General features: G+C 48.3%; 1 protein-coding gene and 1 long non-coding RNA gene across 4 annotated transcripts in view; both read left to right on the forward strand.

Moving 5' to 3' along the window:
* LOC146425378 (uncharacterized) overlaps positions 1-13,078 on the forward strand; it is a 517,591-nt gene that overhangs the window by 450,051 nt on the left and 54,462 nt on the right. The gene's annotated exons all lie outside the window — the stretch shown is intronic.
* Positions 1-13,078, forward strand: part of LOC146425386 (small conductance calcium-activated potassium channel protein 2-like) — a 171,110-nt gene that overhangs the window by 125,760 nt on the left and 32,272 nt on the right. The window lies entirely within an intron of this gene.

Genomic DNA, 13,078 nt, shown 5'->3' on the forward strand with positions numbered 1-13,078 from the left:
TGCTTGAAGCATCTTCTCCTTCTCCACTGACCTTGGTGTCTGTAGGGTTGTTGCTCTCACATAGTCTCACTCCATCCTTCTCTGGCTGCAATAACAACTGTGCAATAACTTTTTTTCCTTCTTCTTAAATATGTTACCACAGAGGCATTAGACCATTTCTAATTGGCCCAGCCTTGACCAGCAGCATGTCCGTCTTTGGAGCTACCAGGGATTGGCTCTGCCAGGCATGGAGGAAGCTTCCAGCATCTTCTCACAGAAGCCACCCCTGTAGCCCCCTGTCATGGTTAGACCCTGGCCAAATGCCAGGCACCCATGACAGTTGCTCACTTGCTCTCCCCTACTGCAGCTGGGCAGAGAAGAGAAAAAAAATGTAAGGAAGTGGTCATGAGTTGAAATAAGGACCGGGAGGAAACACTCCAAGGGCAAAACAGATTCAATTTCGAGTTACAAAGTGAATTTATTGCTAACAGAGACAGAGGAGGATAATGAGAAGTAAAATAAGCCTTTAAAGACACCCTTTCTTCCCCCAACCCTTCCCTCCTTCCCACCAACAGCACAGGGGGACAGGACATGGGGGTTTTTGTAGCGAATGAAGACAGGACAGCCTTGCTTGCTTTGAAGAGAATCATTTAATGCAGTGACAGACACTCTTTTATACTAGGTAAAACTTTTATACTGTGCTAAAAATATTCCAGCTAACATTATTCTTGTTAGCATTCTTGTTGACTAAATGTCAGGGTTTGACCCTGACTAAACGCCGACACTCTAGTTCTTTTTTGTTACAGATGTGCAGGAGAGGGGAAAGAAAAAAAAAACTATAAAAACACACACCAATCTCGTGAGTTAAATGAGATAGGACACTGGTAGGAGGAGGACGCACAGAAAAAGAAAAAGGGCAAGCAGGTTCTAACTTAAAGTTGCAGAAAGTGATTTAATTACCTAACAGAGTTGGAGGATTACATTATTTTGTTCACTTCCCCCCCCTCCCTCTTATGAACCCATAGTATTCACCCCCTTTCTTCTTTTATAACCAACAAGCCCGGGTAGGAAGGCAGGGTGTGAGGTATTTTCTCAGTCCATAGAGCAGATCTATAAATCTATTCATCACTGCAATTCTTCTACTCCAAATACTCTTTATCTCTACTTATCTCTCTCTCCACACAGTTTTTTCTGCTCTCACCCCCACCCTCTTAAGAAGCAGTCTCTCCGCTCACCCCCCTTCCCTCTTTTTCTTAAACTACCAACACAGACAGGGGGCAGGGTGAGAGGGGTTCTCTGGTCAGTCCAATCAGGGAGAGGGGTTCTCTACTTAGCTATGGAATTCTTCCCACAAGAGACAGTCTTCTGGGAACTTCTTTGGCATGGGTCCAATCTCACGAGCAACATCCCACCCGAATTCTGCTGCAGTGTGAGTTTTTTTGTTTATAAGGTGCTGTGCAGACTCTCCCAAGCCGAGGCCAGGCTGCTTCCATGCCAGGAGCAAGGCCGTTCTCTCCTTTGCAAGGTTTTTTGCAGTTTTAACTCTTAGATGAGATTCCTACTGGTTCACAGTCTTTTCCAGGCATACACCTGCTCCTCTGGAGTGGGCTGTGGGTGGATTTCTGCATCCTTATGGACTCCGTGGGCTGCAGGGGGAACCTGCTGCTCCCCCCATAGCTTTCACCACAGCTAGCAGAGGGTTTTCAGCTCCGGCGCCCGGAGCACCTCCTCTTCCACCTTCTTCACTGACCTTGACGTCTCCATGCTGTTCTCCCTCTACATATTTTCACCTCCACCTCCTCCTCCTCCAACTACAAAGAAGTGAAAGAAGTGCGTGCCTGCTTTTTTTTGCTTTCTTCTTAAATATGTTTTTACAGAGGCGTAACCAGCACCTTCAATTGGCCCAAACTTGGCTAGCAGCATGTCCATCACTTTCAGAGCCATCAGAGATTGGCTCTGCTGGACTTGATGTAAAAACTTCCAGAACTTGCACTCAGGACACACAGGAGCCATCTTTGTGCCACTCCCCACCCCTCAGACACCTCCCCAGGCCTACCACAGCAGCTTCTGAGGGGTCCAAATTTCTCTTAGATGTTAAAAAATACTTTACTGATGTTTTGAGCCAATCAAAACCACCACACTAAACAAACACACATTGGCTGCCTGCTGCTTCCCCTATCACCTCTCATGCAGCTGTCCACGCACTGTTCTGATCAATGAGGATTCTGGTCAGGCGTCAATCATGCAGGTGCTTATATAACTTGTTTTTGCCTGCATGTCAGCTATACTTTTCCCAAAGTGCTTTTTCAGTGAGAAAAAGTGAATAAAAAGCCTTTTACTTATTCTATAAGATTTCTCTTGTCTGCCACAGGTTTTGGTCAGTTCACCACTGGGATCTTTGTCTGCTGCTCAGGAAGAGGATTCCTTCCCCTACTGCGCCATGGGGTCCTTCCCACAGGAGACAGTTCTCTATGAACCTCTGCAGTGAGGGTCCGTCTCACGAGTAGCAGTTCTACCAAAACTGCTAGAATGTGAGCTCCTCCCATGGGCAGACAGTCCTCCAAAAGCTACTGCAGGGTGGGCCCCTCATCCAAAGGCTGCAGTCCTCCAAGGACATGCTGCTCCAGCCTGGGAGCAGGGGCCCCATCTCTCTTCTGGGTCTTCCACTGGATTAGCCTCCTCCAGGCATCCACCTGCTCTGGTGTGGACACCTCTCCCACAGGCTGCGAGTGGACCTCTGCATCCCCCATGGACCCCATGGGCTGCAGGGGGACAGCCTGCTTCACCATGGTCTTTACCACGGCCTGCAGAGGAAATTCGGCTCCGGCGCCTGGAGCAACTCTTCCTCCTCCTCCACTGACCTTGGTGTCTCCATGTTGTTTTCCTCACATGTTCTCACCTCCTCCTCTTCTCTGGTTAGGAAAAATGGTGTGTGCGCTTTGTCTTGATTTCTTCTTAAATATGTTATCACAGAGGTGTAACCAACCTCTCTAATTGGCCTAGCCTTGGCCAGTGGCATATCCATCTTCAGAGCCATCAGGGATTGGCTCTGCTGGACATGGTGGAAGCTTCTAGCCACTTCGCACAAAAGCCATCTTTGTGGCCCCTCCACTACCAAAAACCAGGCCAAGCAAAACCAACACACCCCCCTGGTACCAAAACCTGGCCATGGAAACCCAATACAGATAGGTACGTTTCCCTTTTTCCAGTCACCTGGGACTTTGCCTGACTACCATGACTTTTTGAATATCATGGAGAGTGGCTTGGCAACTACATCAGCCAATTCGCTTGGGACTCTGGGATGCATCTTGTCGGGTCCCAAAGACTTATATACATTCAAGTTCCTCAGGTGGCCAGGAACCTGATCTTTTACAGTTGAAGGGACTTTGGTTCCCCAGTCCCTATCCTGATGTCCATCCAGCGAGAGGTGTGGGAAGAGAGTTTGCCATTGAAGACTGAGGAAAAAAAGTTGTTGAATACCTCAACCTTCTCCTCGTCCATTGTTACTCTATGCAGATCTATTGCATTTCTATTAATGGGATGAAATAGACAGAGGTCATGAAATATCAAGACTGAGATTGATGATACCTGATGATACTGAGTCATCCTGAGTTTCTTGCCCTCCTTCCAAAGTTCATAACTCTGCTTTTTTCCTGAGTTCAAGCCAAAGCTCTCTGTTCAGCCAGGCCAGAGTTATTCCCTGCCAACTTGTCTTTTGGCAGATGGGGTCAAACTGCTCCAGCACCTTTAAGATCTCCTTCTAGAAGAATGTCCAGCCTTCCTGTACTACTTTGCCCTACAGGCCTGCCTCCCAAGGGATTCTGCCAACCAAGCCCCTAAATAGGCCAAAGTCTGCCCTCTGGAAGTGGGGACAAAATCAACACTTTTAAATACCACCAGGGATTGTGACTCAACCACTTCCCTGGGCAGCCTCTTCCAATGCTTAACGACCATTTTGGCGGAGAAATTTTTCCTAAATTTTTCTAAACCTCTACTGGCACAACTTGAGACCATTTCCTCTTGTCCTATTGATGCCTTATTGGCCGGTAAAAATATGAAGCAGACACAGCAGTAAAAGGAAAAAAGGATATTACCTTGGTTTAGTAGGATCCTAGATGCACACTCATCAAAGGTGGAAACATGCTGAGAAGCACACCCGTTCAATGCATATACAGCTTTTATGGACCTTGCAAATTAGCATATCTACCTAAAATCTCCCAATAAGAAACTTAATAAATGAAGAAATTGTCCCCCTATTCTAATTATCTGCCCCCCCAAATGAGACTACAGCCTAGTTTACAAAAATATGTTCCAGAAAGAAGGTTCTGTCCAAGGTTGGAGCTTCTAGTTCTGAGATAGTATGAATATTTGGTCTTTTCGCTTTGCATGACCCCAAACTTGTTGTAGTGCATTTCCCCTCCCCTAATCCCTCCCCTCTGACCCTCCCTGACTGGCTAATGTGAGTCAGCACCGCCTCCCGGCCCCACGGATAAAGGCCCGGCGGGACCCGGAACCGGCCTCTTTGATTCCGGCTTCCATGGAGCTCACATCCTTCCCTGCCTCTCCTCCCCTCTCTCCCGTTCCCCAACCCCCCCCCCCCCCCCCCTTACCCTAATAAACTGCCTGGAAACCTGGAATGGAAAAGCTGCCTTTCTCGACCTGCTACAATTCTGGAAGGACCATGTCTGAAACAGCCTCACAGCCCGCGGCCGCTGAAAGCCCTCTCGGCGTGTTTAGGCTTGGGAGCAGCCCCCCCAGGCAGCGTGGGGGGGCTGCTTTTGAGTCTGCGCCGCTGCACAAACTAAGCTAAATATCAGACTACAAGAATTATAAACGTGGGGCTAAGGTACAAGGAGTGTTTGTGAAGAGTACAAGGAGAGGGAAAGGGTATAAAAATGTATAAAAAGGGTATAAAAAGAAAAGACAAAAATCACCAAGCATCACTATAACTTGTTACTTGGGAGAAGAGACCAACACCCTCTGTTCAGGTAGTTATAGAAAGCAATAAGGTCTTCCCTCAGCCTCCTTTTCTCCAGACTAAACAACCCCAGTTCATAGAATCATAGAATCAGAGAATGGTTTGGGTTGGAAAGGACCTTAAGGATCATCTTGTTCCAAACCCCTCGCCATGGGCTGGAACACCTTCCACTAGACCAGGCAGCTCACAGCCCCATCCAAACTGGCCTTAAATATTTCCAGGGATGGAGAATTCACAACTTCTCTGGGCAACCCATGCCAGTGCCTCACCACCCTCACAGTAAAGAATGTTTTCTTACTATCTAATCTAAACTTACTCTCAGTTTGAAGCCATTCCCCCTTGTCCTACACTGCATGCCCTTGTAAAAAGTCCCTCTCCAGCTTTCTTGTAGGCCCCCTTTAGTTACTGGAAGGCTACTATAAGGTCACCCCAGACCCTTCTTTTCTCCGGGCTGAGCAGCCCCAACTGTCTTAGCCTTTCCTTATAGGAGAGGTGCTCCAGCCTTCTAATCATCTTAACGGCCCTCATTCGGACTTGCTTCAACAGGTCTATCTCCTTCTTGTGATGAGAACCCCAGAGCTGGATTCAACACTGCAAGTGGGGTCTCATTAGAGTGGAGTAGAGGGATAGAATTACCTGCCTTGACCTGCTGGCCACACTAGTTCCCTCAGCTGCTCCTCTTAAGATGTGCTCTAGACCCTTCACCAAGTTTGATGCCCTTCTTTGAACATGCTCCAGCACCTCATTGCCCTCCACTGAGGGAGATTCCACAACCTGGTGTCATGATCCTGTTTTAAAGTTATTAGAAATACCTCTGCGCAAATTATGGTGCAAACAAGACCATATGCCAAAGTCAATACTATGGGTTTTATTTTATAGTAAATATGAGAGGGAGAGAGGGAGAAAGAAAGAAAGAAATAGAAAAGAGGTGGGGGGACAGAAAGAGAGTGACAGAGACAGAATAAAGAAAATATTACCATTCGTGGATCCCAATGATGTTCCGTTGATCCTCTCCAGCTGGTCTTCTTGGTGGTGAAGGTCCCCCCAAAAAGCATAGAATCTGATGGGTTAATATACATTCAGGCTAGGTAGGAAAACCCAAGTGCCTCCAGGGGGCGGGTGGGGTTTGCCATTGTTTCTTACATCAGACTCCAGATTTGTTGCATCATGTGCAGTCCTGTGGTGCAAGGCCTCAGGAATGACTCTGGGGGGCACTGCGGGGGGTCTTTGATGGAATAAGGCACCCCTTCAGTTGCTTCTCACGTGCATGTCACGTGGATGTAGCCTTCCCAGGGTTGGGGGTTCCATAGCCAGTTTCCGTAAGGGATGATGGGTTCACTGCCCCTGAGCAGAGGTTATGACACACCGAAACTTCCTCCCCCCACCTCGGTTGGGGGGGAAATCTGTGCAAACCTTCTCCCAGGAAATGGATCTGTGGGCGACAGCCTCCCCCACACCGAATCAAGCCAGAGATGATTCTTAGCATGGCTGCTGGGTTTGGCTCTCATTCTTTTCCTTGTTTACTTCTCCCTGGGCCTGAGATGATCGAAGAATAGGTTTCCCTTTATCTAATCTCAGCAGTTTAACTTTCAGTCCAAAGTTCCAGTCAGGCATTCTTTAGGGAGGGGTGGGCTTCAGTGACTTCTTTATACAGTTTTGCAATAATGAGCAAAACTGTATATCAGTGTTTGAGGCATGAACTATTTCAGTCTCTCACACCTGGACAACCTCTTCCAGTGTTCAGTTAGCTTCACAGTGAAAAAGTGTTTCCTGATGTTCACCTCAAACCTCCTGTGTTTCATTTTGTGTCCAGTATGTCTTGTCCTGTCACTGGGCACCATCTTCATAAACGACTTGGATGCAAGACTGGAAGGAATATGAAGTTTGCCTATGATAGTAAATTGGGAGGAGCTGCTGACTCCCTCGAAGGCAGTGAGGCCCTGCAGAGAGACTTTGACAAATGAAAGGACTGGGCAATCACCAACCATATGAGGTTCAACAAGGCAAAGTGCCAGATTCTGCACATGGCATGGGACAACCCTGGATGTATGGACAGACTGGGGAATGAGAGGCTGGAAAGCAGTGCTGTGAAAGGGGCCAGGGGGTCCTGGTCAATGTCAAGTTGAATATGAGTCAACAGTGTGCCCTGGCAGCCAGGAGGGCCAACCGTGTCCTGGGGTACATTAAGCACAGCTGTGGTGGTTTTGATTGGCCCAAAACATCAGCGAAGTGTTTTTAACATCTAGGAGAAATTTGGACCCCTCAGAAGCTGTTCTAGTAGGCCTAGGCAGGTGTCTGAGGGGTGGGGTGTGGCACAAAGATGGCTCCTGTGTGTCCTGAGTGCAAGTTCTGGAAGTTTTTACATCAAGTCCAGCAGAGCCAATCTCTGATGGCTCTGAAGGTGATGGACATGCTGCCGGCCAAGTTTGGGCCAATTGGAGGTGCTGGTTACGCCTCTGTGAAAACATATTTAAGAAAAAGTCAAAACAAAGCATGCGCGCACTTCTTTCACTTTGTAGTTGGAGGAGGAGGAGGTGCAGGTGAAAATATGTGAGGGAGAACAGCATGGAGAGTGCCAAGGTCAGTGAAGAAGGGGGGAGAAAGAGGTGCTCCAGTGCTTCCGGCACTGGAGCTGAAACTTTCTGCTAGCCGTGGTGGAAGCTATGGGGGAGCCAGAAATTCCTCCTGCAGCCCATGGAGTCCATAAGGATGCAGAAATACACCCACAGCTCTCTCCAGAGGAGGAGGTGGATGCCTGGAAAAGACTGTGAACCAGTGGGAGTCTCATCTAAGAGTTAAAACTGCAAAAGGCCTTGACTGAGAGAGATAGGCCTTGCTCCTGGCATGGAAGCAGCCTGGCCTCAGCTCGGGAGAGTCTGCACAGCACCTTATGGACAAAAGACTCATGTTGCAGCAAAAATTCGGGCGGGATGTTGCTCATGAGATTGGACCCACACCAAAGAAGTTCCTAGAGGACTGTCTCTCGTGGGAAGGACCCCTGGCTAAGTAGAGAACCTCTTTTCCTGATTGGACTGACCAGAAGACCCCTCAACCTGCCCCCTGTCTGTGTTGCTGGTTTGCAAAGAGGGAAAAAGGGGGGGGGTGAGTGCAGAGACTGCTTCTTAAGAGGGTGGGGGTGAGAGCAGAAAACTGTCTGAAGAGAGAGAGAAACAAGTAGAGATAAAGAGTATTTGTAGTAGAAGAATTGTGGTGATGAGTAAATTTGAGAATCTGCTCTGTGGACTGAAAAGAGACCCCACACCCTGCCCCCCCCCCCACCTGGCTTGTGGATTGTAGAGGAGGAAAGGGGGTGGATACTATAGGTTCGTAAGAGGGAGGGGGGGAGTGAACAAAATAATGTATGAAAAGTATATTTTTGCCTTGCATTTATCCTCCAATTCTGTTAGGTAATTAAACACTTTTTGCAACTTTAAGCTTGAAGCCTGTTTGCCCTCTTTTCGTGCGTCCTCCTGGCAAGGGTCCTGTCTCAAACCCACGACAACAGCATAGATAGCCAGTTGAAGCATAGCACAGGCCTGAGCCCAGAACTGGACACAGGACTCCAGATGTGGTTTCACCAGTACTAAGTACAGGGGAAGGATCACCTCCTTCAACCTGCTGGCATTATTCTGTCCAATGCAGCCCAAGATACCATTAGCTATCTTTGCCACGAGGGCAGACTGCTGTCTCATGTTCAACTGGGTGTCCACCAGAAACCCCAGAGGTTTTTGTGTAGAACTGCTTTCCAGCTGGGCAGCCCCCAGCATATACTGGTTGTTCCTCCCCAGGTGCAGGATTTGGCACTTTCCCTTGTTGAACTGCATGAGGTTCCTGTCAGCCTACTTCTGCAGCCTGTTGAGGTCCCTCTGGATGGCAACATGACCCTCTAGTATATTAGCCACCATCATCTGCAAACTTGCTGAGGGTACACTCTGTTCCATCATTCAGACCAATAATGGTTTTGAACAGGATCAGACCCAGTATTGGCCCCTGGGATACACTGCTAGTTATTAGCCTCTAACTAGACTTCCTGCCTCCAATCACTACCCTCTGGGCCCAGCTGTTTGGCCAGTTGTCTGCACATCCAGTCCAAACTTCAGCAACTCCTCTATGAGGATCTTCTGGAAGACAGTGCTGAAGGCCTTACTGAAATCAAAGTAGGAAATGTCTAACTGCTCTCCCCTCATCTACCAGACCAGTCATTTCATCGTGGAACCAAAGAATCAGAAAATCAATTAGGTTGGAAAAGACCTCTGAGATCATTGAGTCCAACCTATGACCAAACACCACCATTTCAACTAGACCATGGCACTAAGTGCCATGTCCAGTCTTTCCTTAAATGCCTCCAGGGACAGTGACTCTACCACCTCCCTGGGCAGGCCATTCCAATGTCTAATCACCCTGTCTGTGAAGAAATTCTTCTTAGTGTACAACCTAAACCTCCCCTGGCAGAGCTTAAGACTATGTCCTCTTGTCCTATCACTACTGTTGTGATCTGCTCTAATCACAGAGGAGCAAAGAGAGCTCTCTGTGAATAAAACAGAAAGAAGCCTGAAGGTTTGAAGTATTTCCTGAAATGAGATAAAAACAAAATAAGGTTAGATGTTGATATCAAAATATATAAATATTTTATTTAATAGTAAAAAAGGCAAGGAGAAAGAAAGAGAAAAGTAGAGAAAAGTTAGAAAAAGCTAAGGTTACTTTAAAAGGCATAGTATAGGCTACCACCACACTGTGCTACCTTTGTTGCTGCTGAGCTGGGGGGAAGGTGTGGAGGGGGCGTTTGTGCCTTTTTTTTCTGCCTTTTGAAGTTTCTTATCTGCCTTTTCTGATCTCTGGAACAGTTTGGCCGGAATGCAGCGGCCCATTCTCCGAAATGCAGGCATGGTGCCTGATCCCTGCAGCCAAACCTCGCTCCATTCGCGGTGTTCTCACCATGGAACACAGGAGCAGGGATGGGGGGGTTTCCACAACACACTCATGACTTCAGTCCAAGGATGCAGGATTGGGGGGTTCTCCTCAAGCTGGCGGCATCAGCTCCAGGAGGCCCCAGGGTGTCTCATAGCAGGCGATGGGGGGAAGGGGGAAGGTTGGGGATTCTACCCTTCTCTTTCCCCTCCACACACATTAGCACGGGTTTTGCCTTCCTTTTGTACGGCACTCAAGGCAGGCTGCTCACGGTCCATCCTGCACATAGTTTTCAGGTGTTCAAAAAAGATTATGATAAGCAAACATAATGACGAAGCACTTTTTGGAGCCTTTCTCTTATTATCAGGTTCTCACAACTACTTGCCTGGGAGAAGAGACTGACCCCCACCTGGCTACAACCTCCTTTCAGGTAGTTGAAGAGACTGATAAGGTCACCCCTGAGCCTCCTCTTCTCCAGGCTAAACACCCCCAGCTCCCTCAGCTGTTCCTCATATGACTTGTGCTCCAGACCCTTCACCAGCTTCTTTGCCCTTCTCTGGACTCGCTTCAGCACCTCTCAATGTTCTTCCTGAAATGAGAGGCCCAGAACTGGACACAGCACTTGAGGTGCAGCCTCACCAGTACAGGGGAAGAATCACTTCCCTGGTCCTGCTGGCCACACCATTGTTGATACAAGCCAGGATGCCATTGGCCTTCTTGGCCACCTGGGCACACTGCTGGTTCATGTTCAGTCAGCTGTCAACCAGAATCTCCAGGTCCTTTTCCACTGGGCTGCTTTCCAGCCACTCATCCCCAAACCTGTAGTGCTGCAGGGGGTGGTTGTGGCCAAAGTGCAGGATCTGGCACTTGGTCTTGTTGAACCTCATGTCGTTGGTCTCAGCCCATTGATCCAGCCTGTCCAGATCCCTCTGCAGAGCCTTCCTTCCCTTCAGCAGATCGACACTCCAACCCAACTTGGTGTTGTCTGCAAATTTGTTAATGGCCGACTCAATCCCCTCATCCAGGTCGTCAATAAAGATATTAAACACAGCTGGACCCAACACTAATCCTTGGGGGATACCGCTAGTGACCAGATGCCAACTGGATGCAGCACCATTCCCCACTACTCTCTGGGCTTGGCCATCCAGCCAGTTCTTAACCTAGCAAAGAGTGCACCCATCTAAGCTGTGGGCTGCCAGCTTTTCCAGGAGTATGCTGTGGGAGAAAGTGTCAAAGGCTTTGAAGTCCAGGTAGACACATCCAAAGCCTTTCCCTCATCCACTAGGTGGGTCACCTGGTCATGTAGTTTCCCAGATCCTCCTTCTGGCCCTTCTTGTGGATGGGCATCACATTTGCCAACCTCCAGTCGCCTGGGACCTCCCCACTTAGCCAGGACTGATGATAAATGATGGAGAAGGGCTTGGCAAACTCTTTGGCCAGCTCCCTCATAACCCTAGGATGAATCCCATCTGGTCCCATAGACTTCTGAGCATCTAAATGATTCAGCAGGTCAGTAACTACCTCCTGCTGTACTGCAGGGGGTCTGTTCTGCTCACCATCCCTTTCTACCAGTTCAGGGGGCTGGTTTCCCTGAGGATAACCGGTCTTTCTGTTGAAAACTGAGGTGAAGGAGGTGTTAAGTACCTGAGCCTTTTCCTCATCTTTGGTGACAATATTCCTCCCTGCGTCCAATAAAGAATGTTGGTTTTCCTTGTCCCTCATTTTGTTTGTAACCGGTGCAACTGCTTGGCAACCCTTTCAGTGAAGAAATTTTTCCTAATATACAATCTAAACCTCCCCTGGTGCAACTTGAGGCCATTTCCTCTCATCCTGTCACTTGTTACCTGGGAGAAGAGACCAACTCCTACCTCACTACAACCATCTTTCAGGTAGTTGGAGGTCCCCACCAAGTCTTCTTTCCTCCAGGCTAAACAACCCCAGTCTCCTCATTCACTCCTCATAAGACTTGTGCTCTAGTCCTTTCACCAGCTTCATTGCCCTTCTTTGGACATGCTCCAGCACATCATTGTCTGTCTTGTAGTTAGGGGCCCTCAATCCTCTCATCCTGATCATTGATAAAGATATTAAACAGAACTGGCCCCAATAGTGAGCCCTGGGAAACACCACTAGTGACAAGCCGCCAGCTTGATTTAACTCCATTCACCACAACTTTTCTCACCCTTCTTGGAGATAGGAGTGACATTTACTTTCACAAAATCACAGAATCATTTAGGTTGGAAAAGACCTCTGAGATCATCAAGTCCAACCTTTGACTGATCACCACCTTGTCAACTAGACCATGGCACTAAGTGCCATGTCCAGTTGTTTCTTGAACACCTCCAGGGATGGCAACTCCATCACCTCCCTGGGCAGTTCATTCCAATGTTTAACACCACTTTCTGTGAAGAAATTCCTCCTAATGTCCAACCTGAACCTCCCCGGCACAGCTTGAGGCTATGTACTTTTTTTCTGTCACTAGTTGCCTGGGAGAAGAGACTGACCCCCACCTGGCTACAACCTCCTGTCAGGGAGTTGTAGAGAGTGATAAGGTCTCCCTTGAGCCTCCTTTTCTCCAGGCTAAACAACTCCAGCTCCCTCAGCCCTTCCTCATATGACTTACCCTCTAGACCCTTCACCAGCTTTGTTACTCTTCTCTGGACACACTCCAGCACTTCAATGTCTTTCTTGCCATGAGGGGCTCAGAACTGGACACAGGATTTGATGTGCAGCCTCTCCAGTGCCAAGTACAGGAGGACAATCACTTCCCTGGTCCTGCTGGCCACACTATTTATGATACAAGCCAGGATGCCATTGGCCTTCTTGGCCACCTGGGCACACTGCTGGCTCATGTTCAGTCAGCTGTTGACCAGCACCCCAAGGTCCTTTTCAGCCAGACAGCCATTCTGTCCCCCCCAGCCTGCAGTGTTGCAGGGGATTGTTGTGACCCAAGTGCATGATCTGTTATTTTGCCTTATTGAACCTCATGCAATTGACCTCAGTCCATTGATCCAGCTTGCCCAGATCCCTCTGCAGAACCTTCCTACCCTGCAGCATATCAACGCTCCCACACAACTTGGTGTCGTCTGCAAACTTTTTGAGGGTGCAGTCCATCCCCTCATTCAGATTTTTGATAAAGATATTAAACAGAACTTTCCCCAAAATTAACCTCTGGGTGTTATGATCCAATTATTAAGGTTCTTAGAAATACCTCTG

Source organism: Lichenostomus cassidix, chromosome W (genome assembly GCF_008360975.1).
Source record: "Lichenostomus cassidix isolate B80296 chromosome W, HeHo_3.0, whole genome shotgun sequence".
Classification (NCBI taxonomy): domain Eukaryota; kingdom Metazoa; phylum Chordata; class Aves; order Passeriformes; family Meliphagidae; genus Lichenostomus; species Lichenostomus cassidix.